Source organism: Triticum dicoccoides, chromosome 5B (genome assembly GCF_002162155.2).
Source record: "Triticum dicoccoides isolate Atlit2015 ecotype Zavitan chromosome 5B, WEW_v2.0, whole genome shotgun sequence".
Taxonomy (NCBI): Eukaryota; Viridiplantae; Streptophyta; class Magnoliopsida; order Poales; family Poaceae; genus Triticum; species Triticum dicoccoides.
In genome coordinates, this window is record NC_041389.1 from 323997096 (window position 1) to 324022616 (window position 25521).

A 25521-nucleotide genomic window follows, 5' to 3' on the forward strand; every position below is an offset into this window, starting at 1 on the left:
GGGAGGGGTAGGGGAGGGACTGTGGGGAAGAATGTTAGGGGCAAAGAGGGGAAAACAATGGAGTTACCAAAGCAGCCCTTTTCCGTTCATGTGGCAGGGGTAAAACAGGAATATCGCAGGGCTGAACTTTCGGGCGTGAGATATTTCAATGTGAGCGGGAAGTTTGAAAGCTTTTGGCGCCTGAAATTATATTCTGCTCTTGAACAACCGACTATGATATCATGGCCGAGAATTTGTTTGTTTTGCATGCAAAAAAAGTGCAAGTTTTGAAAATCAATGTCTCCAACTCGAAACTTAGATTGTACATTAATTTCAAATATGGATCATTGAGCTAGTACAAGCAAATACCATCATATGGTCCAATTCAAATGAAATTGCAAATGTGTTTATCCTAAATATGATGACAAAAGCAAAAATGTGTATGTGTATGAATAAAGTGGATGATTATAAAGTTTGAACATGCCCGTATGTGTATATCTCTAGGTTTGATATATGAATTTGAAATCACGAAATCCTGGCTTAAAAAATGTACCTTCATTTAAATGAATTACAAAAGCTAATGATGGAGTTGAATTCTAAAATTCCAATCTTAGGTTTGTAATTCTGGTACATCAAGGTATATCACGCATGTTCAAAAGTATCGTTATCTCATAGTCCAAATGTGAAACAAATTGATCAACCATGAGTGCACACACTATTGACCATATATATCTCAATTATGCTAAAGTCCCTGAAAGTGCTAGTATCGACTAGAGGGGGGTGAATAGACGATTTTTATGAAAGTATTCAAAACTTGGAAGTTTCGAAGACAAACAATTGAAATGCCCTAATTGATATGCAGCGAAAGATAAACTACTGTAAGCAAACCATAGTCAAGTATGCAATGATGTGAAAGCACATGACTAATAGTAGCTAAGTAGTAAGGATCAGGATGGAAGATAGTATGAAGCCAATCAACGATAGTAGTCAAGCAATGAAGTCAAACAGGTATGACAGATAGGCAATGACTTCACGAAGACAAACTTAAGTAAAGGATGGAAAGGGATAGAACCAGTCGCTTGTTGAAGACATAGGATTTGTTGGACCAGTTCCAGTTGCTGTGACAACTGTACGTCTGGTTAGGGAGGTTGAGATTTAACTTAGAAGACCGTGTCTTCACCTTATTCCCCTTGAGCTAAGGACACCCAGTCCTCGCCCAATCACTCTGGTAAGTCTTCAAGGTAGACTTCCAAACCTTCACAGACTTCGTTCACCGACAATCCACAATGACTCTTGGATGCTCAGAACGCGACGCCTAACCGACTGGAGGATTCACAGTCCTCAAGAGTAATAAGTCTTCAGGTCACACAGACAGAAAGACTTCAGTGATGCCTAACACTCTTTGGCTCTGGGTGTTTGGGCTTTGTCCTCGCAAGGATTTCTCTCTCTTAAAGACTTCGAGGTGGGTTGCTCTCAAACGACAAAAGCCGTGCACAAACTCTAAGCAGCCACCAATTTATGGTGTAGGGGGTGGGCTATTTATAGCCACTGGGCAACCCGACCTGATTTGTCCAAAATGACCCTGGGTCACTAAGGAACTAACACGTGTTCCAACGGTCAGATTTCAAACACACACGGCAACTTTACTTGGGCTACAAGCAAAGCTGACTCATCTAGCTCTGGATAAGATTTGCTCTCATTGTCTTCGCTCGAAGACATAGGATTTGGGTTGAGCATCACTTCAGTCACTCTGACTTAGTTCACTTGGACCCCACTTAACAGTACGGTGGTTCCTATGACTCAGCAAAGAAGAAAAGGAAATAACGACACCACACAATCTTCGCGCTCCATAGTCTTCACGTAATGTCTTCTCATGTCATAGTCTTCAATATGAATATCTTCACATACCACCATTGTCTTCAATGTCTTCATACATTTTTAGTGGTCATCTCCGGTAGGTAAACCGAATCAAAGAGGGACACTACCTGGGTTATCCTGCAATTCTCACAAACGCATTAGTCCCGCAACCAACTTTGTCGTCAATACTCCAAAACCAACTAGGGGTGGCACTAGATGCACTTACAATCTCCCCCCTTTTGGTGATTGATGACAAACTGGTTGAAGTTTTCAACGGGGATAAAGTATGTGAAATTGTAAAGGATAGGGTATTGTCTTCATAAGTAGCAAGGGCTCCCCCTGAAGATGTGCATATAAGTAATTTGCTTTTGGAATGCAAATGCACATGGTAGGTTGTACTTGTGGAGATCCACTTCAACTTATGAAGATAATTCATCATGCATGAAATGATATAGCAAATAGAATGACATGCATAATGAAAACTGGACGTCTGCAGAATGATCTAAGTGCGGAAGTTATCATCGCACATGCGGAATTTATCATCGCATCACAGTAAAGCAAATAAGTAGCAGACGACCATCGAGTTTAGGTGTTACAACTCAAAGAACCAACTGTTTCAAAAGCAAGAGTTGTAAGCACGAGGCAAAATATAATGCAACCGCCCATATGAACCCGCTTGAAGACTATCAACTCATACGCTTCTCCCCCTTTTGTCAGTAAGGACCAAAAAGGTTTGAAGACATAGAGCATCTACTCGTCCTCATGAGTAGGTGAAGTAGCAGGGTTGTCGTCGTTGGTTGGCGGTGCAAACGTACTTGGTGCAGTGTCGATGCGTGCAGAGGTAGGAGGCGGGGAAGTAGCATCATCTTCATCATCGATCACTCTGGCATTTACAGTTGCCGTGGAGGAAGAATAGTCAGAGTCTTCAAGGGATGGAGTTCGACGTAGGACAACAGTCCATGGAGGAGTTGAGTCAAACTGGAATCTTTCATTGAAGCCATCGTCTTGAAGATCTGCTTCAGCACTAAGCAGCGTCAAACTCTTCCATGATCGCCGGCAAGTCTCATGAGCAACAAATGCATTCTTGGTGGCAAGGTTTCGAATGTGATTGACATCCACCAAGAGGCTTTGCATCTGTCTCTTGAGCCAATAGTGATGCTTATCTTGTTTCTGATGAAGTGCCACAAGAAGTTCTCGGTCATTGTCGGTGTACTAAAGTAGGGGTATCTTAGTATCCCGAACTTGTGCACGGGCAGTCGCAACACCCCGCGGCAAGGCTTGCCGGGTGCCCGCCAAGATCCTCCGTAGTTCCTATTGGAGCCATTCAAGAACAAAGTGTTTTAACAGAGAAGACAAGGCCCCGGCAAGAGGAGCTTGCCGGGAAGGCCAACCAAGGAACTTTCCGCGACGCGCCGCGCATCCCGGCAAGACCCGGCGAGCGACAAGCTACCAGGCGCGACAAGACAACGACCGCGGCAAGGCACTTGCCACGGCGAAGCCACCACTCTGTGCCCACGCTCCAGCGCATCCGACGACGTATCACCGCAGGATCGTTCCGGGCACACGTGGCGGGAAGCTGTGCAGCCAAGCGGTGCGAGGTGGCGAGTGGAGATGACGAGAAGGCCATCGTGGCGAACGGTGGCGCCCCTAACAGTCGCTTTTCTGCACTGTTGGGTGACGCGGACGGGCATTAAATGCTCTTGTCCCCTGCCGTCAGAGTTAGGTAGGATGCACTGTAGAGGCAGTTGTACCAACCCCTCTTTTTACATTTGTACCCCTGTCTGCGTTGCCACCTGTCGGTGACCCCTTTAGCCTATAAGAGGCCCATGCGCAACGTAGAGGAGGTTCGACTCATTCGAAACTACAGAACGCTCACGCTCTCGAGCAAGAACATAATACCACCACAAAGCAGCAGTAGGAGTTTTATCTCTCCGGAGAGCTCCGAAGCTGGGTAAAATCCCTCGCGTGCTTCGCCTCGATCTGCTCTTCGTGCGTCCTCCGCTCCCTGCCGGACCGAGAAGGGGCCCTGCCCCATAGGTGTTCGTTTCCCACGACATCTTTGGGTACTCGTTCAGCGCGACGAGGCGGAGGAGTAGGCTCCCTTGGACGCTTGGCGGGAGCTGCGGCAGGGTCTGAAGCGGCGGCTCGAGAGGACCCCGCTCCAGTTGCCGGCGTGGCACGAGATGCTCCCGCGGCAACGGTGCTTGTCGCGGTGGAGCGTGTCCTGCGGCGCGGCGGCTGTTGGCCTGCTTGCCGCCCTGCTATGTCTCCGGTCCTGCGGTGGCGCCTTCTTGGTTGAGCTGGGGGCTGCGCTGGGGGCTCCGCCTGCGGCAAGCTGCTCGAAGACGGCTGGCCGCTTGCACCCTCGGCGGGCTCACTCGTTTCGGCTTCCGGCTCTCCCTCGCTGGCGACTTCCCCGACAAGCTCTTCTCGATCGGCAAGGCTTGCCGCCTCGGCCGCCTCTGCCTCCTCCACAGTGAACCCGAACTCGCCCGCGGAGGCGGCCGCCGCCGCCTCTTCCACTCTGGTGGCAATGCGCCGCATCTCGTCATCAGTGGTGTCGCGGGTGAGGAGTCTCTGCTCGTCGGCACGGACCGCTACCTCCACCAAGTCGTCGAAGAATTGCTGCACGACGTCGTCGGAGGGCTCCTGCCAAGTTGGGATGATCCCGTGCGAGTCGCACTCTGGCATCATTGCGCGGATGCGGTCGAGCTGGGAGTTGTTGCACAATGGGACGACGCCCTGCGGCAGCCTGAACCACTCGGGATGGTTGGGGTCGTGCTTGAACAGCTCCTTGAGCGTCCCATCCAACTCCAAGACAGTGAAGTTAAAATTGAGGCCTGGGCGCAGCCTCATGATATCCGCCGGGCCCCCGAACAGCCAGATGGGCCTCCCCCTCTCCTGTAGAGGGGTGATGCGGCGGCGAAGAAAGTCCGCGCCAACAGCCCCTACAGTGAGCCCGGCAAGCCTGAGCCGCAAGATCCGGGTGGTGGCGATCTTCAGCCTAGCATCGTCCGCCGCCAGGGCGCTCCAGTCGCCGCCGCGCACTACTCGGGCTTGGCGCAGGTTGGTGAATGGCTGCGGATCCGCGTCAACAATCCAACACCATTCCGCTCTCCAATCCTCCCATTTGCTACGGAGCTCCCCCTCCAGATACACCTCCTTCATACCGGCTCTCGAGATCCAGGCGATCCCGCCAGACAAGGGCTCTCCTTTCTCGACCCGGGGCATGAAGTAGTGGCGGAAAAGGGCTACGTTTGGGTGGATTCCAACGAAGTTCTCGCAAAGATGTGCGAAAACCGCCATGGTCAAAACGGCGTTGGGGGTGAAATCGAGGAGATGGAGCCCGTATGTGTTCATGATGTTGCAGAAGAAATCGGAAAAGGGCGGGCAGAGCCCGCAATAGAAGAACAATGGGAAGAAGTAGTATCCTTTTGGACACCGCTTCGAAGTAGAAGCTTCGGCGGAGAGTACCTGCGTGCTCGGATGCGCCCGCGTCTCCGTCGACCAGAAAATGTAGAACCATTCCCTCAGCTCCTTCGCGGAGAGCTCAGGGGGGAAGAGTGCCCGCTCCTTCCGCAGCGCCTCAAGCCGCAGTGCCTCGGCCGACTTCACGCTCTTCCCGGTCTTCGGAGCCATGGCGGATGGCGGTGGGGGAGAGCGAAGGCGTTGGCGGTGACGGCGGCGACGGGGGGGCGGAGCGCTGCTCTCTTTCGGCTTTGGGAAGCGGAGGGGAGCGGCGGAGCTTTCTGAGGAAGGAACCGCAAGTGGCGAAGGTAGGGGAACGACCCCTGTTTCCCCTGCTTATAAAGAGGAGGAGGCGAACGTTACGCCTTTTTCAATTAAAGAATCACCCACGATCTCTCCCATGACGCCGCGTTCGACGTGTGCCGTTACGGGAGGGCGCGGTGGATACGGAGTTAGATACGGTGTGGACCCAGGCCGCGCGTGCCCGTGCCTTGTTTTAGGCCTGGCCCAACAGCGCTCGGCACCGTGTATGGCCCAGGCCCGGGGGCTCCTGTCGGTGTACTAAAGTAGGGGTACCTTAGTATCCCGAACTTGTGCACGGGCAGTCGCAAAACCCCGCGGCAAGGCTTGCCGGGTGCCCGCCAAGATCCTCCGTAGTTCCTATTGGAGCCATTCAAGAACAAAGTGTTTTGACTGAGAAGACAAGGCCCCGGCAAGAGGAGCTTGCCGGGAAGGCCAACCAAGGAACTTGCCGCGACGCGCCGCGCGTCCCGGCAAGACTCGGCGAGCGACAAGCTACCGGGCGCGACAAGACAACGACCGCGGCAAGGCACTTGCCGTGGCGAAGCCACCACTCTGTGCCCATGCTCCAGCGCATCCGACGACGTGTCGCCGCAGGATCGTTCCGGGCACACGTGGCGGGAAGCTGTGCAGCCAAGAGGTGCTAGGTGCCGAGTGGAGATGACGAGAAGGCCATCATGGCGAACGGTGGCGCCCCTAACGGTCACTTTTTTGCACTATTGGGCGACGCGGACGGGCATTAAATGCTCTTGTCCCCTGCCGTCAGAGTTAGGTAGGATGCACTGTAGAGGCAGTTGTACCAACCCCTCTTTTTACATTTGTACCCCTGTCTGCGTTGCCACCTGTCGGTGACCCCTTTAGCCTATAAAAGGAGGCCCATGCGCAACGTAGAGGAGGTTCGACTCATTCGAAACTACAGAACGCTCACGCTCTCGAGCAAGAACATAATACCACCACAAAGCAGCAGTAGGAGTTTTATCTCTCCGGAGAGCTCCGAAGCTGGGTAAAATCCCTCGCGTGCTTCGCCTCGATCTGCTCTTCGTGCGTCCTCCGCTCCATGCCGGACCGAGAAGGGGCCCTGCCCCATAGGTGTTTGTTTCCCACGACAGTCATTGAGAACACGAGAGCGCTTCCGAGGCCTTTGGGCAATGGTGCTTTCAGTGGCTTCAGTAGGTGCACGATGAGGCAGACGAGTATTTCCAGCCATTGGATAGATTCGTGTTGCTGCTTGGACGCCTTCAATGGGTTGAGTGAAGCTTTGGTGCTCGACATTCTGAAGACAAAGAGGCTTCTTGGCAGGGTCAGAGTATATGGCTTCAACTGACATATCAACCTGTGGTAAAAAGATCAGATGATTGCGAGCAGAGGGTTGATAGTTGACAGATGAGTGTCGCTTGATGAGGCGCATGACCCATGGAGCATAGAACTTCAGACCAAAAAGGTCAGATCCAGAAGCAGCAAGTTGCCCGATGAAGAATTCTTGAGTATTGAAGCTGATGCAATTGAGAATGTAAAAGACCAAAGTCTTCATGGCTCCTTCAAGCTTGGCCGCTGATGAATGTCCTTTGATAGGCCATAGAGTTCGCCTGATAATATGATATATTGTTCGTGGCAGATACTTAAGGTCGTCAACAAAGAACTCTGTTGGATATTCAGCGTCAGATGGCAAAGGCTTCATCATGCTCAACATCTGGCTCATGTTGGGTTCTGGCTTATGGAAGATGCTCTCCAATGCATTGCGGTGTAGTTGACAATCAGGTTCATATAGATCTCCAGGAGTGGCTAGCCCTGTAAGCTCGATGATGTCAAGAGCTTTGGCTTCATGATGAACATTTCTAGTCATCCACTCGAGAACCCATGTCTTGATATCTCTGTTGTAGCCGCGAATGTGTAGGGTAGCATAGAATTGAAGCAACAGTTCTTCATTCCAGTGTTCTTTGTCTGTCACAAAGTTGAGCAGACCAGCATCACGAAAGCAGTCAAGTGCTTCTTCTAAGCACGATAGTCCAGCAATGGCTTCAGTGTCGAGGCGCATATGAGGGAAAATGCGCCCTTGATCATACAAAACGCAGGAGTAATAGCTTCGCTGTTGATAGCTCCAGAAACGATCTGATGATATCCTTGGCTTTGAGTAGGGGTTCTTGGCACTGTCAAAGAAGGTATTGTGGCTTTTGAAGCCATTAGCATTGAAGGACCCTGGTGAGTTTGCAGTACCTGGAAACCTTGGCAATCTTGGCTTTGGCTTCTGGACCTGAGGCCTATGCTCAACATGATAATCAAATTGAGGTCCAGAGGCAGTAGGCGGAGGTACCATAATGGGCCATCGAACAGTGGTTAGCTGACCATGACTGTATGCTTGCTCAATTGTATGGGGCCTTGGTGGCGGAACAAGAGCAGTGGCAACAGCTGAGGCTTCAGGCTGCACAACAGGTGCTTCAGGAACAGTGGCCTCATTAGCTTCAGGCACACTGGTTTGTGCAAGCTCCACATTAGCTTCAGCCATGACTACGTCATTGGCTTCATTGGCGTTGGTGGTGGCAGCTTCAACATTTTCAACCTCCACTTGATGAACAGGAGGGTCGGGCACTGGCACGTTCACATCAGGAACAGCTTCTTCATTCACTGGGGGAGTGGGGACACGTACGTCTTCTTGTCTTTCATCGGCTGGTGCAGCCGGACTGTCTTCAGCAGCTTGGGCGTCAGACACGGAGACATTCACAGTTGGAGTGGGTTCAGAAAATACATGACGTGCAACAGGTTGGCGTTGCACTTCTCCTTCTGGAACGCTCGAAAGAGGGACTTGAGGCCTTTGTCCTTTGCGAAGCCTGCGAAATGCTGGCAACGCCTTTGGAGATGGAGTTGGCTGGGCCTCAAAGTCTTCATCTTCTTCTTGCACGGGTGGTGTAGCTTGTTGTTGTTGTTGGGGAGTACTTGGGGAGTCTTGTTGCTGTGGGTGATCAGCCCATGATGCATCCTGAGCAGTTGGCGTCAGAGGACGACCAATGCTGATGAGTTTGCTATTCGTAAGAACAGGCGATGATACCATGTTGTGTTCGATCTGAGGAAGAACTTCATCATCTTCAACATTGTCATCTTGACCAATGTCTTCAGCAGTGGAGGGTTCAGCTGCTGGAATATCTTCAGCTTCATGAGCCTCTGTGGAAGTAGGCTCATGAACTATCATCCTTCTTTCTTGATGTTCTGACGCAGGGCGAACCACTGAAATGGGTTCAACAACTAAGGGCTCTGTGGGAGCAGCCCTAGTCTTCTTGGTCTTGCGCTTCTTCTTGGAGGGAGCAGCATCAGAGGCTTCAGTATGCTTCCTCTTTCTGGCTTCAGCCTCGGCAGCCCTCGTCTTCTTCTGTTCTGAAGCGGTTGTCGTGCCTTTGGCTTCGAGCCAGTCATGCTGCTTGGGAAGATAATGCGAGGGGCTTCTTGACTTGAAGGCGCAGGTGGAGCGGTAGATGGCTTCTTCTTCTTTGCAGCCATCCTGGGGTCAATGCCAGGACGGCCAAGAGATTTGCGCTTCTCTGCCTCATTGTAGGCAAGCACACACTTATCAGCCAAACTCTTCATGCGCTCACGAGAGCCTTGAGCTTCTTCACGCTTCTTAAGAAAAGCTTCTTTAAGCTCGTGCAACATGACCTTGAAGTTTCTGACGTCTTGAACACTGAGCTTCGCCACATGCTTCTTGAACTGAGCCTTTTCATAGTCAATCTTGTTCTTCAGCTCAACGATGCGCTGAGCGAGAGCTAGCTCGGAAGCAATGGCGCCATTGAAGGTGACGCTGAGGCCAATGGGAAGCTGCAGATCTTCAAAGCTGAGATTTGGTGTGTCAAACCACTCATCAATGAAATTATGGATGATTGCCACATCAAAGAGAGGCAGGTTGTTGAAGATCTCTGCTTCTTCCTTGCTCTTTATCAGTTGCTCAAGGGCATCATCAGCAAGATCTTCATCGCTGGACAGATCAATGGGTTCTTCACGCAGAATGGCAGCAGGAGTCAAGGTTTGATCAGTATGCTTGACAATTTGCTTTTTCTTCTTCGTTCTCTTGGAGATACGAGATTGATCTTCAGACTGCACATTGTCTTCAGGAGGTGCAGTGGCCAGTGGCTTCGCACGAGAAGCTTTTGGAGGTGCAACTGATCTTGAAGCCTTTGGCTTCTTTTGCTTCTGCAGCTTCGGAGGAGGAGCTGGAGCTTCATCAGTGTCAACATCATTATTAGAATGATCTACTCGGGCACCCTGGACCAAGATGTAGGTGATGAGGCCGTCAAGGTTGGAGAAGGGGCCAATGACATTAGGTTCTGCATCACGGGAGCCGTCAGCATGGGGAGCAGAGGGACCAGGGTTGAAGTCTAATCCCAATGACTTCTTGTTTTTCTTGGCCGAAGCCTGGGCGTTCTGAAAGTTGCACTTGAAGAGAGCATCGTCATGACACCAGAGTAATGATGTGGGATCAGTGTTCTCAGGTTGTGGTCCACGGACCATGCAGGGATAGAAGCCTTGCACAATAGCTTCAGCTCTGTTCTCGGGTTGAAGGCCTCGATAGAGAATATCACCCCAAGGTCTCTTGATAGCATTCTTCTCTACATATTCCATGGTCACAAACTTGTACTTGAACCATTCTTCAGCACAATAGCGTCGAATCCATTGGATTCGTGTCTTGCGCTGATGATAAGTCTCTTCAGGATCTGTCTTGTAGAGCTCTGCTAGGTCATCAGGCAGATCTTTGGATGTTCCTTCTCGGCGCTGTCTGCCACCTTTCCTTGTTGATTTTTCTGCAGTCATGAACTTCAAACTGAATGGCTTCAATATGTTCAATGGCTTCAGAGAATTACGCTTGCTGGTCAGGCATGAACTGGCTTCAGGAGAGTTAATATGATGGTGTAAATATTCTGCAAACGAATGCAGACTATGAGAACCAAGGGATTCTCCCACGGACATGTACCTGTGACAGCATTAGAGATGCGAGGGAAGGGGAAGAGGTCATATGCATTCTCAGAAGATTTTGAAGATAAATCAGTTTGAAGACATTGACCTCATGATGCGAAGACATTCACTTATGTGATGTGAGTTGGTTCCGGATTTGTACGAATCCGTGAATAAGTACAAGTGAGGAATCAAACTAGACATGTAATTCAAGTGAATAGACTAGGCAGTATGAGATGCAGACAGAATAGATCTAACATTGTATAGGCAGAAACCACTTTTGGTAGATAGGATGAATCTATGAAGATCAAAAAGGTGGTAAAAATAGAGTTATAATTACCGCACGAAGAACTACTAGATGAGATGAATAGGAGACCGAGAAGTTCAATCCACCGTGCCCTAACTTGGCGACAAAGGACACTTATGGCGACGGCGGAGAGGACGATGTCCGCGGCCGGCGTGAGGATGGCGTCGGAGAAGTCGCGGCAGCTAAGCGCTTCGTCGCCGGCATCGTCGAGAGCTAGCGGTGGCGCTAGGGTTTTGACAAGGTGGAGAGGTGGAAGAAGGATTTCTTTACCGCAGGGGACAAGTATTTATAAGTAGGTGTGCAGCACAGCGCAATTACATTGGTGCCCCTGGCGGTTCACATCTGAGGGGCACGTGGCAAGCATGCAACATACTCAGAGTTGTCCCACGTTCCCACGCCCGCCAGGCATGTTGGATGGTTGTTTCAGCTTCTCCGGATTTCAATAATAAAGATGAGTTATTTAAAACAGATTTAATGTTTGTCTCTGTGCCTTCTGCTGACCAGGACGCAGAGAAGACATTCGACAGTTTCAATAGAATGCATATGATTTGGACAGATAGAGTTTGAGATAGAAAGCATAGAGAGGTTAGGGTCCGATCACATTCACTTAGTTCAAAAAGATTAAAATTGAAGACATAGCTATAAGTGAATGCTGTAGAGGACAGAACACTTGTATATATATATATATATATATATATATATATATATATATATATATATATATATATATATATCAGAAAGCAATCAATTCATCATAGTGAAGAAAATCATGAAGATAAATTGAAACTGAAGACAAACCAAATGCGAAGTCATTGCAAAAATAACGCCATGAGTGAAACACTTCAAACAGAGAAATTTGGTGGTGGCGTTACCCACCGTATAGGAAGTATTAGACCCAGACACGGCGCACAATTATCGTGGCGCTCCGAAGTCAAATTCCATGTTAATGTATTCACACTCAGAGTGTAAGTCTTCATTGATTGAAGATATACATTACTTTGTGTGTTGCACATCTAAGTCATCAACATGCATAAGTGTTAGGATGTGTGCCTGTTCACAGGACATTAGAGGATTCCAAGATATTTAGCTCACACCGTAACTTGCAAAACCTTTTCTCATCCAAGGGCTTTGTGAAGATATCTGCCAGTTGCTCTTCAGTGTTGGCGTGAATGATGTCAATATCTTTCTTAATGACATGATCCCTGAGAAAGTGATGACGAATTTCAATGTGCTTTGTCTTCGAGTGCTGGACTGGATTGTTGGCTATCTTGATGGCACTTTCGTTGTGCAGAAGAGAGGTACTTGTTTCAGGTTGATGCCATAGTCCTTGAGAGTTTGCTTCATCCATAGAAGCTGAGCACAACAGGATCCAGCAGCAATGTATTTAGATTCAGCAGTTGAGAGTGATACACAATTCTGCTTCTTTGAAGACCAACAGACAAGTGATCGACCAAGAAAGTGACATGTGCCTGATGTAGACTTGCGATCCACCTTGTCACCAGCATAATCAGCATCCGAGAATCCACCAAATCAAATTTTGAGCCCTTGGGATACCATAATCCGAGTGTTGGGGTGTAAGCCAAATATCGAAGAATTCGCTTCACAGCTAAGTGATGCGATTCCTTTGGTACCGCTTGGAATCGAGAACACATGCAAACACTAAGCATAATATCTGGCCTAGATGCACATAGATAAAGTAAAGAACCAATCATGGAGCGGTATACCTTTTGATCGAACTCTTTACCATTGTCGTCGGGACCAAGATGGTGTTTGGCTGGCATTGGCGTCGTGTAACCTTTGCAGTCTTCCATTCCAAACTTCTTCAGACAATCTTTGAGGTATTTTTCTTGAGATATGAAGATGCCATTTCTTTGCTGACAAATTTGAAGACCAAGGAAGAACTTCAGCTCTCCCATCATGGACATCTGATATTGCTCTTGCATCATGTACCCAAACTCATCACTATACTTCTGGTTGGTGCAGCCGAAGATTATGTCATCCACATATATTTGGCACACAAACAGTTCGCCATCATATGTCTTCGTGAAGAGTGTGGGATCGAGGGATCCAGGTTTGAAGCCTTTGCTCTTCAGGAAGTCTTTGATCGTATCATACCATGCGCGAGGAGCTTGTTTGAGGCCATACAGTGCTTTGTTTAGCTTGTACACCATATCAGGATGTTTTGGATCTTCAGAGCCAGGTGGTTGAACGACATATACTTCTTCTTCAATCTTGCCGTTGAGAAATGTACTCTTCACATCCATTTGATAAAGCAAGATGTTGTGATGATTAGCGTAGGCTAGCAGTATGCGAATAGCTTCAAGCCTAGCAACAGGAGCAAATGTTTCATCGAAGTCAATTCCTTCAACTTGAGTATATCCTTGAGCCACAAGACGTGCTTTGTTTCTGACGACTTGACCATGCTCATCCTGCTTGTTTTGATATATCCATTTTGTTCCAATAATGTTATGCTTGCGAGGGTCAGGTCGCTTGACAAGTTCCCAAACATTGTTTAGCTTGAACTGTTGAAGTTCTTCTTGCATAGCTTGAATCCATTCAGGTTCCATAAAAGCTTCAGCAACTTTCTTGGGTTCTGATATTGACACAAATGAAAAATGCCCACAGAAGTTTGCTAACTGTGTTGCTCTTGAGCTAGTAAGTGGACCAGGTGCATTGATGCTGTCAATTATCTTCTCAATTTGAACTTCATTTGCAACACGAGGATGAACTGGACGAAGACTTTGCTCTTGCTGATCATTGTCATGATTGGAAGGATTGTCTTCGGTCTAAGCATTGTCTTCAGGTTGATTTGGTGCAGAAATGATAAGTTCCTCTTCAGGCTGTGCTTCAGAAGGCATGATTTCACCAGTTCCCATCAGCTTGATAGATTCGCTTGGAGAAGCTTCATCTAGTGTACTTGGCAGGAGTTCTCTTTGTGAACCATTGGTTTCATAAAATTTCACATCCACAGTTTTGATGATTTTGTAGAGATAAAGGTTGAAGACTCTGTAGGAGTGTGAGTCCTTTCCATAGCCAAGCATGAAGCCTTCGTGAGCCTTAGGTGCAAATTTTGACTTGTGATGGGGGTCCTTGATCCAGCACCTAGCTCCAAATACCCTGAAGTAACTGACGTTTGGCTTCTTGCCAGTTAGGAGCTCATAGGATGTTTTGTTCAGAAGCTTATGGATGTACACACGGTTGATGATGTGGCATGCTGTATCAATAGCTTCAGGCCAGAACTTTCTTGGTGTCTTGTATTCATCTAGCATTGTTCGAGCCATCTCAATGAGAGTTCTGTTCTTGCGCTCAACGATGCCATTTTGCTGAGGTGTGTATGGAGCAGAGAACTCATGAGTGATTCCCATTGTATCCAGATACAGATCAAGTCCGGTGTTCTTGAATTCAGTGCCATTGTCACTTCTGATATGCTTGATCTTCATGCCATAATTGTTCATTGCTCGATTGGTGAAGCGTCTGAAGACATCTTGCACTTCAGTCTTGTAGAGAATTATGTGCACCCATGTGTATCTTGAGTAGTCATCAACAATTATGAAGCCATACAGACAAGCAGTTGTTGTGAGGGTGGAGTAGTGAGTAGGTCCAAATAAGTCCATGTGTAACAGCTCGAAGGGTTGAGATGTTGGCATGATTGTCTTCGAGGGTTGCCCTTGTCATCTTTCCAACTTCACAGGCACCACATAAATGATCCTTCTTGAACTTGACATCTTCGATGCCAATGACATGCTTCTTCTTGACAAGTGAGTGTAAGTTCCTCATGCCAGCATGCCCCAGCCTTCGATGCCAGAGCCAGCATTCTGAAGCTTTTGTGAGAAGACATACGGCAAGCTGTGGACCTGCTGAGAAATCTACCATGTATAGATCATCTTTTCGATACCCTTCAAAGACTAGAGACTTATCAGATTCCATTAGTACAAGGCAGTGATATTTTCCAAATAGCACAATCATGTTCAAGTCACAAAGCATTGAGACAGACATTAAGTTGAAACCAAGGGATTCAACAAGCATCACTTTATACATGTGTTGATCCTTTGAGATTGCAACTCTACCTAGACCCAATACCTTGCTTTTACCAGTGTCAGCAAATGTGATGTGACTCTTGTCGGATGGACGTAAGGTTGAGTCCATGAGAAGACTTTGATCACCAGGCATATGATTTGTGCATCCACTGTCCATAATCCATTCTGAAGCCTTTGGTGACATGCCCTACAGTGCAGTTAGGAGGATAGGCTTCACAAGAGTGTTGTGAAGCATAAGCATTTGGCACATATAGGGATTGTCACAGCTTATATCAAGATTAGGATACATAGTATGACAGGTAAGCGATTCAGATATGAACTATATAGAATGACATTTTATCATGCGTCCTTAATGTGTTTTAGGTCCCCAGCAATAGCATCGGACGCCTTTGATTGCAGGCTGGAGACCTTTCTCTGCAAAAGAAAGTTAATTCTTCTTCGCCACCCACATTTTCAGGGGTGGCTTAGAAGCAATGAGTCTAAGTGCAGCATCTGAGAATTTCGGCTTTGGAGCCCTAGCAAATAGCCTTACAGGAGAAGAATGATCCTCATATGAATAAGCAGAAAAGTTCTTAGTCCTATGAACATAGCGGTTCGAAGACACACGCTCATATTCATAAGTCTGAGTATGATTTCCCTACAAAACATTGGCGTTAGGGTGACTCAAGTGAGTCATGTATCTGTATGAAGCCTTTGGGCCATATGAAGCTATAGGTCTGGGGTTTGTCTTCTTCCTTGGTGGTGTCATGACGACATTCACAGGAAGATTCTCAATGTACTGCTTAGGTACCCAGATCTTCTTCATAGGTGGTCCATTCCTGCAGTTAGTACCAATGTACCTGGCAAACACTTCACCATTCTGATTCTTGAACAGCTTATAGTTTGCATCAAAGGATTCATCAATGATAATAGGATTAGCACAGGTAAAGCCAGATAAAGTGGATGGATCTACTGAAGGTTGCTTTGCAGCAACCCATGTGGTTTTGGGGTACTGCTCAGGCTTCCAGTATGAGCCATCAACATTCATTTTCCTCTCGAACCCAACACCCTCTTTCCTAGGGTTTCGGTTCAGAATCTGCTTTTTGAGGACATCGCAGAGTGTCTGATGCCCTTTCAGACTCTTATACATAGCTGTTTCAAGCAATGTCTTCAACATAGCATTTTCATCAGCAATAGCAGTGGTATCCTCCGCAGAGGGGTTAGTAACCACATCAGTAGGTGAAGGCAATGAAATAGTAGCAGCAGTGGAACATTCAGCAACAGATGTAGCGTTATCACGCTCAATGCATTTTAGACACGGTGGTTCAAATCCATCCTGAGCGGGACTGATCTGTTGAGCGTGAAGTGACTCATTCTCTTTTTAAAGATCTTCACGAGCCGCTCTCAATTTCTCAAGCTCTTGTTTCCTTTGAAGATAATCATAGGAGAGCCTTTCATAAGTAGTTGAGAGCGTTTCATGACAACTTTCAAGTTCTTGGTACTTAGCATGAAGATTTTTTATGTCTTCAACTAAGGACTGTGAACGTGTCATTTCCGCGTCCAACAGGTCATCGCTTTTGTCTAATAGTTTTTGAGTATGTTCCATAGCCTTTTGTTGTTCAGTTGCAATTTTAGCAAGTGTTTTGTAGCTGGGTTTAGATTCACAATCAGAGTCATCTTCACTTGATGTTTGAAAGTAAGCATCATGTGATTTTACCTTGGCACCACGTGCCATGAAGCAGTAGGTAGGAGTAGGAACGTCTTCGTCATTAGCTTCAGCGTTGGTGTGGAAGTCATTGTCTTCAGTGTTGAAGATGGACTTGGCAACATAGGCTGTGGCTAGAGCCAGACTTGCAACGCCAGGGTCGGACTCCTCTCCAGACTACACCTCTGCCTCCTCAGAAGCAGACTCCTCCTCTGAATCCATTTCCTTGCCAACAAAAGCACGAGCCTTGCCAGATGAGCCCTTCTTGTATGATGAAGATTTGGAAGAAGACTTAGAAGAAGACTTTGAGGATTTCTTCTTCTTCTTGTCATCAGAATCATATTCCTTGCTCTTCTTCTTCTCATTGTCCCACTGTGGACACTCAGATATGTAGTGACCAGGTTTCTTGCACTTGTGGCAGGTTCTCTTCTTGTGATCATGGGTGGAAGCTTCATCATTCCTTGAGCTGGATCGTGAAGACTTTCTGAAGCCTTTCTTCTTAGTGAATTTCTGGAACTTCTTCACAAGCATAGCAAGTTCCTTTCCAATGTCTTCAGGATCTTCAGAACTGCAGTCAGATTCTTCTTCAGATGAGGAAACAACTTTTGCCTTCAAAGCGCGAGTTCGGTCATAGTTTGGGCCATAGATATCTCTTTTCTCAGATAGCTGGAACTCATGTGTGTTGAGCCTCTCAAGTATATCAGACGGATCGAGTGTCTTGAAGTCAGGACATTCTTGTATCATGAGGGCAAGGGTGTCAAAGGAGCTGTCGAGTGATCTCAGTAGTGTCTTGACGATTTCATGCTTGGTGATCTCAGTTGCGCCAAGAGCTTGAAGTTCATTTGTGATGTCAGTGAGGCGATAGAACGTGAGCTGGACATTTTCATTGTCATTTCTCTTGAAGCGGTTGAAGAGGTTGCGAAGAACACTGATTCTTTGATCTCTCTGGGTTGATACGCCTTCGTTGACCTTGGATAGCCAGTCCCAGACTAGCTCTGATGTTCCCAGAGCACTCACACGACCATACTGTCCTTTGGTCAGATGCCCACAAATGATGTTCTTTGCAGTAGAATCCAGTTGAATGAACTTCTGGACATCAGTAGGGGTGACACCTTCACCAGTTTTGGGAACGCCATTCTTGACGACATACCAGAGGTCTACATCAATGGCTTCAAGATGCATACGCATCTTATTCTTCCAGTAGGGATATTCAGTTCCATCGAACACGGGGCAAGCAGCGGAGACCTTGATTATCCCTGCAGTCGACATAGCTAAAACTCCAGGTGGTTAAACCGAATCACACAGAACAAGGGAGTACCTTGCTCTGATACCAATTGAAAGTGCTAGTATCGACTAGAGGGGGGGTGAATAGACGATTTTTATGAAAGTCTTCAAAACTTGGAAGTTTCGAAGACAAACAATCGAAATGCCCTAATTGATATGTAGCAGAAGATAAACTACTGTAAGCAAACCATAGTCAAGTATGCAATGATGTGAAAGCACAGGACTAATAGTAGCTAAGTAGTAAGGATCAGGATGGAAAATAGTATGAAGCCAATCGATGATAGTAGTCAAGCAATGAAGTCAAACAGGTATGACAGATAGGCAATGACTTCACGAAGACAAACTTAAGTAAAGGATGGAAAGGGATAGAACCAGTCGCTTGTTGAAGACACAGGATTTGTTGGACCAGTTCCAGTTGCTGTGACAACTGTACGTCTGGTTAGGGAGGCTGAGATTTAACTCAGAAGACCGTGTCTTCACCTTATTCCCCTTGAGCTAAGGACACCTAGTCCTCGCCCAATCACTCTGGTCAATCTTCAAGGTAGACTTTCAAACCTTCACAGACTTCGTTCACCGGCAATCCACAATGACTCTTGGATGCTCAGAACGCAACGCCTAACCGGCTGGAGGATTCACAGTCCTCAAGTTTAATAAGTCTTCAGGTCACACAGACAGAAAGACTTCAGTGATGCCTAACACTCTTTGGCTCTGGGTGTTTGGGCTTTGTCCTCGCAAGGATTTCTCTCTCTCAAAGACTTCGAGGTGGGTTGCTCTCAAACGACAAAAGCCGTGCACAAACTCTGAGCAGCCACCAATTTATGGTGTAGGGGGTGGGCTATTTATAGCCACTAGGCAACCCGACTTGATTTGTCCGAAATGACCCTGGGTCGCTAAGGAACTGACACGTGTTCCAACTGTCAGATTTCAAACACACACGGCAACTTTACTTGGGCTACAAGCAAAGCTGACTCATCCAGCTCTGGATAAGATTTGCTCTCATTGTCTTCGCTCGAAGACATAGGATTTGGGTTGAGCATCACTTCAGTCACTCTGACTTAGTTCACTTGGACCCCACTTAACAGTACGGTGGTTCCTATGACTCAACAAAGAAGAAAAGGAAATAACGACACCACACAGTCTTCGCGCTCCATAGTCTTCACGTAATGTCTTCTCATGTCATAGTCTTCAATATGAATATCTTCACATACCACCATTGTCTTCAATGTCTTCATACATTTTTAGGGGTCATCTCCGGTAGGTAAACAGAATCAAAGAGGGACACTACCTGCGTTATCCTGCGATTCTCACAAACGCATTAGTCCCTCAACCAACTTTGTCGTCAATACTCCAAAACCAACTAGGGGTGGCACTAGATGCACTTACAGTCCCTCAAATATAGACACCTCACTTTTTATCTGAAGCCACCCCCACACACCCAGAAGTCGTTCTCTCCCCCAGACACAAACACACGAGCACATTAACACCCCTCTCTCTTCTAAAGTCCAGACCCCAATATAGGTCTCTATCACTTTGTCTCTCGAGCATGCACACATCTCTTCCCCAACTCTCTAGGGCTCCCGACATCTCTCTTTCCGAAGCACACGCACCATGTAGAGTGTATCTTTCCCATACACACAAAATGTCGCCCCCAAACGTCTATCTCCCTAGTTATGTGGTTCTCGCACAATCACGTCACACACCACCCCCACTGCAAACAAGCACACTTTGTCTCCTTGTGCACCACTCTCCTCTTTCTATCTCTCCCACATGCGGACCCGCCCCAGCTCCTTCCCTGTATACATATATGTCGTGACTCTTTCCATAGCTCCCTAATGTATCATCGTTCTCAATCTCGCACATTGTTCTCTACACCATCTATTCTAGATCTCTCATGAAGTCCCTATCACACACACGATGACTCGCTTCCCTTGCGTCTCCGTACATAGGCCAATTTCGAACAACATCAACATTGTCTCCCTATCTATACACCATTTATGGACACAAACGACCCCTCTCTCGCCCTTCTCTTCCTCTCTCTCTCTCTTTGTCGCTAGCTCTCTCTCTCTCTCTCTCTCTCTCGCTCTCACACCCCTCTCCCACACACACTCAATGTCTCTTCCAAATAGTCTGCTCCCCCTGCCCGCACCCATGCTATCCCGCTACTACACATGTCACACCATTCGCCCTTCCCTTATACTAGGTTTACATCATTAGTGGTCTCTCTACACCATATACACACACTCCCTCTCACACACAAACGCGCGCACAAACACACACAGACACGCACAAACACCCATTTATCTGGATCCTCATCTCTCCCCATGTCCGCATGTGTATCTCACACACTCACTCTCTGATATGTATATGTGTCTCCATGTTACACAACACAAAGCCCCATGTACATGTCTCTCTCTATCCTCCACACACATAGACACAAAGAATCTCTTATCATTGCCTCAGTCTCTAGACATATCACACATGCACTCTCTCTCTCTCTCTCTCTCTCTCACTCTTGCAAACACGCTCAACAAGGGTTTCCCCATGAATAACTTAACATCTATTCATCAACAGTCGTGGCAGTACGGCGAACACGAGACGTGAAAAAGAATAAATCTACACGTGCTTAGACCACCTAGTATGACTACTAGGAAAAGAGCAAGCCAAAAAGCGCGCCACCGTCACCCCCTCCTTATCGACGACGGGAAAACCTTTGTTTTACACAGTCGAGAAGTCATTGTGCTAAGGCCCCACATGCTGAGGCATTGAATAGATGTAGATGCTAGTTTACGGAAACAAGTATCGATAATACGTTTGTATCTCCATACTTATATTTCTTCTCTTATAAAAAACCAAGTTGGTGATGATGGTACGCCTGCCATCTTGCAATATAGACCACCCGATCTATATATGACGGATGGAAATTAAACTAAAAGATACCCGCACCTCTCTCCACATTTGCAAACAAGGCCTTCCCTCGTTCATCCTTATCTCCAACAACCTCATTGTTGAGCAATTAAGAAAGGAAGCCTCTGGAACAAACTGGCCTGGTGGCCACTGCCGGCGTCATCAATCCCCATGCCTCCGCTCAGTCCGACCACCAATCACCACCATGCCCCACTCCTCTTCACCTTATCTCCTATTTCTCGAGATATCATTAGTTTTTACACATGGGATTACTCCTGCATGGGTCAATCACAACAAGTGTTTTTATAAAAATGCATCTTGATGTTCCATGCAATGCACGGATCTTGCTAGCACTCCTACAAAAGACTAAGTTGGTGATGATGGTGTGTCTGCCATCCGTCGTTTCTGACCATTAGATCTACATCTAACGACTGTGAGGTAAGTTGTTGCCTTTTCTCACCAACATCCCACTTCTCTACCAATTTGTAGAAAAACCCATAATTAGTATCTTAAAACCAACCACACCCCTTCCTCACCTCACCAAAACAGCCCAAGGAATATATTCTGATTGAAACATAATATATCTCTAGTGATATATGTATATCAAAATTAGAGTGTTTTGTATCAAGTTTGTGAATAAGTATTGTTCTAATTATGATCCATTGCAACGCACATGAACATTGCTAGTATTTCCAACCATGAAAAAAAATCCTAGTATTTCCATAGTTTCGAGTTTTCCATCAAGATATTAGTCACTCATGGTTGATATTTACTTTCAATCACGTACACATATGCACTATGTAACTAGCCTTGCTTATTGGCTTCCAAAGCTTAACTTTCAATCCTACTTAGAATTTGTAGAGTATTTAACAAAAAACTACCCCTTTCAACCAGCCCTAGGAAGAAACTATTGTACAAAAAATCACAAAAACATACCCAAAATTTCTTAATCCACGCCAAAAACTACTACCTAGTGCCGATTAGGCTTGTTTAAACCCGTTTATGACAGGGTTGGCCCACACGTTCGTGCTGACGAGACAACTTAAACCAACACATTTTGTTTGACTGTTAACACGAAGGACCCACATCTAACCTTCTATCCTGTTATTCCCCCTTAAATCATTATTTTTCTTGAACATTACTTCAAACAGTACTGATGCGTGTTCGTCCGTGGCGCCGATGATGAGCGATTTGGCCGCCACTCCGCCGGACGGGCTGGACGCCGCACTGGCCTCCGCACGGGTTGGCAGGCTGGCCCGAGCATGACTCACGAGCGAGCAAGCCGCCGCGCTGGCCTTCGCTCGAGCCAGATGGCTGGCCTTAGCACGGCGCGCGCGAGCAAGCCGCCGTGCCTCCGTGCCAATCTAGCTAGCAAACCTTGCAGACAAGCAGCTGGACGGAGCTATCTTGGCTAGCTAGTGGCCGCGAGCGCCGGATGGAGCTGGCATCCTGGCTGCCGCAGGATGGGTTCCGCACCGCCGACGATTTTGACCTTGCCTTCTGCCGGCGGTGGTAGCTGTGTCCCATGGCCGAGGATGACTAGGTGGACGGGCCGGAGGTAGGAGGTCACTCGGGGATTTTTGTGCAAACTGACATGTAGGTCCCACAAGTCATAACGCCTAACTTCCCCGTCGAATAGAAGGCGTTGACTTAATGGGCGACATGGGTTGAAACGTGCCTATAATGGCACTTTGTAGAGTAGTCGTTTCTTGGCAGGGCTGGTTGGTAAGGGCATGTATAATGGTTGATAAGGTAGTCTTATCTTAAGTCTGCCACGTATGCAAGTGGTAGTAGTTTCTTGGCATTATTAGTGGTTTCTTGGCATTATTAGTGGTTTCTTGTAAGGAACAATGTACTACCAGCGACAAAAGGCAATTCTAGGTTAAGTTGTACTCCAACGAGTACTACTAGTGGTCGCGGGAGTGTATACCTCGTTTTGTGGGTTCGATCCCGGCCGAACGCATGGAGCCTTTTTTTTAACAGTAACTTCACTGCGACCCAATATTGTACACGAGTAGTTTGAGTTTTGAAGTCAAACGGACGTGCGACACCACAATCTGGGTGCATTGGATAGCTTAGCCATGTGAACGGGGTTTTCCTTCTCATCATCTCGTGGCTCACATGCTCGCCCTAGCTGCACCTCGCTTGCAGCTTCCTCATCAGCTAGTAGCATATTTAAACTAGCGCCTCCCAATTAAGCCCGAGGAGCCAGAAAAGCCTGGCGGGGCATTGGGAACTGTGCAATATGGCTCTGTACGTAAAGTGCTCTACTACTATTCTATAGCTTGTGGCGTTGCACACATGGACTTCACTCCATTATCGGCTCTATAAAAGAAATTCCTCTTGACGTGTTTTTTTTGAAACGGAGGCAAAAGCTTTGCCTCATCTCATTCATAAATAAGGAACTACTAACAAAGTTTGACGAGATCCATTACACCTCCACAAATGGAAGCAAAAAGCCTAGTCTCGATGTATCAAATAACTCAAATGTTCTGCCCCCGCAGTAACTGTCGCTGATAAACAGGCTGCTAGTGTGTGCATGAGAGGAGCGGCTGAGTAGGCCAGCTACATGAGAGGAGCAGATGAATAGAGCACCAAGAGTACCCACTACACAGGTGTACTTTCCCTGCATTGATAGTACAACAATGGTTCTAGAGAACAGTAGTACCCTCCACTCCCAAGTGTAGCTCCTTGGCCCTGAGATTCAAGAGTTCAAAACTGGTGCACTATACTAGAAGTACAATACATCGCACTACTAGTTGAGAAAGTAGTACTAGTACTGCTACAGTATGAGTACATACTCCTCCGTCCCATAATGTAAGACATTTTTTGACACTAGTTGGCGTGTACAAAAAATAGCAAAAACATACCCAATATTTCTTAATCCACGCCAAAAACTACTACCTAGCGCCAAAAATTTCTTACTAGTGCTTATTTACAGTATAATGCAATCCCATAACGTCCCATAATGCTAGTACTAGTAGTAAATAATAGCCTCACCCCTTCGCTAAGGAACGATCTACAGTTGGAAGGGACAAGGCCCTGCGGTTACTACGCTCTTATCTCGTCCTCGCCAGTTCCCCTCCTCCCGAAGAGAAGGCAGTTCATCGTTGCTCCCATGGATTCGCCATGCAGTTCTCCTCCTCGTCGGGGCTGGGAGACCTTGGACGACGAACCTCTGGGAGAAATCGCACGCCGCTCCAATGTCCTCACCACCGCAAGACTCGGTGCTTCCTGCACCAACTTTTTCAAGACGGTGCTTAAACATGCTTGGTAAAAGGCCATGCTTATTGGTCGTCCATGCGTCCTCGAGGAGAAGGTTCTTCTAGGGGACAATCCTTCGAGCAGTCCACCGCTCCCTGGGCATGGTTGCACGTTGAGTCCGCTAGAGTTGCCGACGTTGAGAGGTAGTCGGATTTTATCCAATGAGCAGGTCAGTAATGGAGTTTGATCATGTAGTACTTAGTTATTCCATTTCCATCCCGTAATTTCTCTGCCACCCACCGTCTTTTATATAGGTCTGGGTCGGTGTCAACGAAGATTGTCTTGCATACCCCGACCGAATACCACCATCATTTTGCACAACATCCAGAGCAGTGCAACCGTTCCTGTAGACCCCTTTGAGGGAGTCCTGGATTAGGGGGTATCCGGACATCCGGACTATATACTTTGGCCGGACTGTTGGGCCATGAAGATACAAGACTCAAGACTTCGTCCCATGTCCGGATGGGACTCTCCTTTGCGTGGAAGACAAGCTTGGCGATCTGGATATTATATTTCCTTCTTTGTAACCGACTCCATGTAAACCCTAGCCTCCTCCGGTGTCTATATAAACCGGAGGGTTTAATCCTTAGAGACAGAATCATAATCATCATAGGCTAGCTCCTAGGGTTTAGCCTCTACGATCTCGTGGTAGATCAACTCTTGTAATACCCATATCATCAATATCAATCAAGCAGGAAGTAGGGTTTTACCTCCATCGAGAGGGCCCGAACCTGGGTAAAACATTATGTCCCTTGCCTCCTATTACCATCAGCCTTGGACGCACAGATCGGGACCCCCTACCCGAGATCCGCCAGTTTTGACACCGACATTGGTGCTTTCATTGACAGTTCCTCTGTGTCGTCGCTGCAAGGCTTGATGGATCCTTCAACCATCAACAACAACATGGTCTAGGATGAGACTTTACTCCCCGGACATATCTTCATGTTCAGCGGCTTCGCACTGCGGGCCAATTCGCTTGGTCATCTAGAGCAGATCGACAGCTAAGCCCCTAGCCATTAGGTCAGGTTCGGAAACTCGAAGCACACGGCCGATACCCGCGGAGACTTGATCTTCGACAGATCCGGGCCTACGCCAGGAGCGCCGAACAGTCATGACGAGCACGACTTAGACCTGCTATCTGATAATACTCGGGATATCGCGCCTGTAGGAGCTCCAGACCTAAATCCGGGGCAAATCGCGTCGTCCGAGGATGGGTGGATGGAACCCACCCCGGAGGCCGCACACCCATCGGCGGTAGAGCCGAGCACCGGCTTCACCCCCAAGGAAGCCTGTGTCACCGGACCCCCGGACTCGTGTCCGGCTATAGGTTCCAGTCCACGCACCCCCGAGCCCGCCAAATCTGGCTGGGCTCCAATAATGGAGTTTACCGCTGCGGACATCTTCCAGTAGTCTCCCTTTGGCGACATGCTGAACTCATTAAAGTCTCTCTCTTTGTTAGGAGACTCTTGGCCGAACTATGTCCGGCTCAGAGGGGAAGAAGG